This window comes from Morus notabilis, unplaced genomic scaffold (assembly GCF_000414095.1).
Source record: "Morus notabilis unplaced genomic scaffold, ASM41409v2 Scaffold275, whole genome shotgun sequence".
NCBI classification, from domain to species: domain Eukaryota; kingdom Viridiplantae; phylum Streptophyta; class Magnoliopsida; order Rosales; family Moraceae; genus Morus; species Morus notabilis.
The window spans coordinates 162,997-168,007 of NW_010359601.1; positions in this window are offsets into that span (position 1 = coordinate 162,997).

Consider the following 5,011-nt stretch of genomic DNA (forward strand, 5'->3'; position numbering starts at 1 on the left):
ATTGTCAAAATTATTGGAGCTTAAAATTATAATGTCCATAGTTCCTCTCAATAGCTCCATAAGATTAATGTGAACTGAATATATCATATTGGGTTATGATTGTTAATATAGAATTGAGAGGAAACGTGCTGTTGCACGTTTCCTCACCTGAGGAAATGGAGTAAATGTGCGGTTGCACATTTACTCAATAAGGGGATGAATTCTGGGGATAAGTCAGTAACGAAAAAAAAAAGTTTTTTTTTCTAGAGAGAACAGAAAGAAAGAAAAAGAAAAACTAAAGAAAATTTCTTGAGTGCCATCATATACTTTTAAGAAAAGTGAGTGATAACTATAAGTGACTTTCCTATTCATCCATCTCATGTGTTGAGAAACCCATTAGAACGCCCACACGTTCGAGTTCACGTTAATCCGGAGATACATTGAGAAAGAACCGTGGTGTTCTTGGAATTTAAGAGCTTAAGACGGTGTTGGAGGAGTTCAAGATTTTCGTCCTAATCGAACGACGGTCAAATCCTCATTCCTTTCTTTAATATCTTTGAGTTACATTAACATGAAATAATGATCGCATTAAATTTTGATTTATGTGATTCGATCGATACCACGCTTCCGCACAATTTTTTTTGAAAATCCGGTTTGAGAAACCAACAGAACAACCTTTAGAAACACCTTCATATGTTCAAAAATTCTACCACAATCTTCTCTACTAGGCGAACTCAGAGTCGCACCATCACTATTAATTTTTTGTCCAACCTGGAAGAGGGAAACACCATGTACAAGAAATTACTAATCATCCGTTCGATCGAGGAACTTCTTGGGGACTTTTAGAAACATTTTTCTACATAGGATTAACGTTCTTGATCCAACATATTATTAGCAATATTTGCATAATTGTCAGTATCTTCTTATTCTTAGCTCTGGTTCTTTTACAGCCAATATACTCCACAAATCTTTAGCAACACGTAATATTAATTTCTCCACAAAAAACTAATTAACATTTAATTGGATTTCTGTTTCTCCCTTGAGATTATCAAATTGTCTGTCTTCTTCAAGGCTTGGTATATAGAACTTGGCCGACAAATACTTTCCTAATTTATCAGAAACATCACATGAATGATCTTAATCAGCAACCTTCTTTAATTATCAACGCGTGGAGATCTTCAACAATCAAATTGATGATAGAATCATATTACTCACGTTAAGGGGATTATCATTTGAAGCATAATTATTGCTCTTAGCAACAATTCTTTTACGAGGAGAATATTCAACAATATTAACATCTTTTTTCATTACCATTAAGGCTCTACAATACTACTATTGTATTCTAACCTTTCAAAACATCATCGTAATAAAGTACAACAAGTTATGATGAGTCTTGTGAGTATGTGAATTATTTCCACGAGCGTGCACATGTATGACTCTTTTAAGTTAATGATGCATCTTTTACTTCTCTACACCCCTTTTCCTCCCTACTTTTTTGGCCAAACGAAATGCCCTAGTTGCGTATAAACTTTAAGAAACTACTATAATATGTACGTATTCTACATTTCGATTCAAAAAAAGAAAAAAAAAAAAAAAGGAACGGCAGAGATCCAATACATTGTTTCAAACGATTCATTATGATAGTAATTAATGTCAGGCTTGAAACCACACTAACAATGTCCAACCTACTTTGTGAGAGAGAGAGAGAGAGAGAGTTCATTTTGGAGGAATTAGGAAAGAAGGCCTAATCTTTCAAGAAAAGAGGCGGATTCTTCCAAGAATAAAACATTCTCAATGATAAGGAGGCCGAGAAAAGAGCAAACATATTATTATTATTAATATTATAATATGACCAGTGACTTTTTTGCTCATGCATGTTCGAATTAATAAGGTTAGGTAGTCTCCAACGTAAAGTTGGGGAAATGGTTGGAAAAGAAGAAATGCTTTGCAGGTATAACGTCTATCCTATAATCTGAAAGCATTATATCTGTCAAAGGAGAAATTAAAAAAAATTTATATATATGGATAAAAGAAATGTAACTTAGTCATATTGTAGGACCATCCATAATTATATGTGTATCATACATAAACAAGAGCTATCTATTGCTTCAGAGATTCCGCATTGACCGAGACAAGAAGCATTTAAATGTAGCTAGTAAATAATGAAGGAACGTTGTGGAATATTCACCATAGATCACTACTGTCGGTTAGCCAAATTAAAAAAAAAAAAAGATTAATTACAAAAATTCTTTCCAACTATAATGATTTGCAACATTTTGTATTTAATCTTTAAAATATAACATTAATTCTTTTTAAAGTTTAATTGGTTAATAAAATAACTCATTTTGTCACTCAAATGATAGAAATAACACGTGTCAAAGACACAAATAATGGTTGTTGAGGAATTCAGTGTGAAATTACTCTTTTACCCACCAATTATAATTTATGTACATAATTTTTTTTTTGACAAAGATCCTAAATTATTTTTAATATGACAAAATAAAAAAGAAAAAGAAAAGAAAAGAAAATACTTCACCTTCTTCCTCCCCCGAAAAAACTCCGACAATTTGGTCTCGTTCTTCCCCGCACCGTGCCAGCGTACGACCACTTCCCTGACACCGGCTTCCCCCACCCAATGATGAGGCGAACCTCCTCTGCCCTCCGCCAAACCTCCCTCCGACTCCTGTAACCGGCTCTCCGGCCCAGATCTCCCTCCACCGGTGTCATGAAAATCAGTCAAGGGATTCTATAAGTGATCCACATAGATCAGATTATTTTCCATGTGTTTTGCATTTTCATCAATTAGAAAAGGGAATTTTTAGGCATCTACCATTGTTATTGTTCGAATAAGTTCATGCAATTGATATATCTCCATGGATTTGTTTTGTAGAGTGCAATGACCCATGCCAGTGCAGGCGCTTGGCAGTGGCTATATATATATTGTATTGAGAAATTGACTGTACGTGTGAACTTTCATGATGATAATGATCATATTCCTTCTTTTGCTTCAACCTGTATGAACAAAAATGTCCGAAATAAATGACTACCTATAGTAATTCAATAAAAGTAGTACAGAGAAATTCAAAACCAACTGGCAAACCTTTTCGTATTTGCATGCATAATATTTGTCATTGATTTGACGTGCATGCATGGGAATTGAAAACCAGCCCACATAAGATCAAACAGTCAAAAAGTCTCATGATCAAGGGGCCACAATGTTGTCAAAAGAACTATAGTGTAGGGCGCTGGATGGATTCACTTTTTATTAGACGTAGTTGCACAAACTATTGGTTGTGTTTTAAAACATTTTGCATTTCAAAATGTAGGCCCATAATTTACCATGAACATGGATGCAGTGGAATGTTTATTTTTCTTCCCAACTAATGTATAATTTCCTAAAAACACCGGGATCCAGTAGGATTAGCTAGGGCTTTGATATTTTGCCTCGTCTTTTTCTTCTTCCACATTGAATTTTTGAAGGCATGGTAAGTAGCAGTGTAGTGTTAAACACGGCAGGTACAAATATTACGCAGAGATGGGGTCCAAAAGTAGGCACCGTCTTTTGTTGACATGATGTTGATTGGAGATAGAGATGGGTTTAGTTCTTTTAAATCCTTACTTTGACTTATTTCACCTTTTGCCTTTCCCCTTGTGGTTTATTATCCTTAGCCACAAAGTTGAACAAGAAAATACATACACGAAACGATCCTAGGAGTTTGCGCACATGTTTGACATACTACATATATGATACATGCACATGCATTTATACAATCATTAAATTTATATGCTAAATATAATTAGAAATGAAAATCATTTAAAAACTTGTGTGTTGCTTTAAGAAATTCTTTTCAGTAGATCTTCTTATCAGTAGAATCAGTTTTTAACCGTTGGATCAGACAATTTATAATACGAATCTAACGGTTAAAAAGTAAAAAATTACCGATAGTTTATTTTTTTTTTATCCTACCAGAGAAATTCTCTTTTTTTAATGGGAATTTTGTGATAGCTAGGATATTGAAGCCTATATATGTATGTATATCTAAGAAGATCCATAATGTTAGATAGATTATTATATACTTTTCCTATCGTACGATTCTAATATTATTTAGCAGTAGAATACTCACTTTCTAATAATATCATGTACTTTTTGTCAAAATCGTTTTAAAAATAGCAATGAAAAAGGAATTAAAAAGTACATGACATCCTTTTCTAAAACGTAATTACGTACACAAAACAGAATAAGATATTTCACCTTATTTGATTTGGTCGCTGAAGCAATATTTAAGTTATGCTAAAGTCTCTCTCTCTCTCTCTCTCTAAATTAAAAAGACATTGTTTGATTAGGTAACATCTAAATGAAATTAGTTCTAAAAATCTCAAAAGTATTAAAAAGACATTGTTTGATTAGGTAACATCTAAATGAAATTAGTTCTAAAAATAATCTCAAAAGTGTATGACAATATTTTTAAGGGCGAGATAAAAGTTGAACTGTGGATCTTTCGGCTTAATTGTTTAGCTATACTATCCGACTAATCCTATAGGCCACATACGTAATAAGAACCACATGAATTATGCAGAAATCAATATATAGAGTTAATATTAAGACTAATGGAATGTGCATAAAAAGGAAAAGGTCTAAACCCAGAATTTCTACACATGTTTCTTAAAAGAGAAGCTTTTAAAAAAAATTAGGAGTAAAATAATAATATAAGCTAATATAGTATACGTCCAAACTGACCAAACTAATAATTAGGAGTAAAATAATAATAAATAAATAGTAAAGCATGTTTTTACCGGCCCTTTAGCACATGTTGTCAAAAGTCTATGGTCTTAGACTATACAATTTTTTTTTTTTTTTTTTTCAAATTAAAGCAGCAATATATAATATGGAATTGGTGAATATGCATTCACATTGATGAAGAGTATACCTTTCACACAATACATCTCTCTCCTTTTTTCCCTGATAAATACAATTATATATAGATATATATATATATTTATTTATTTATCTTTTTTAGTTCCTGAAGAGGGC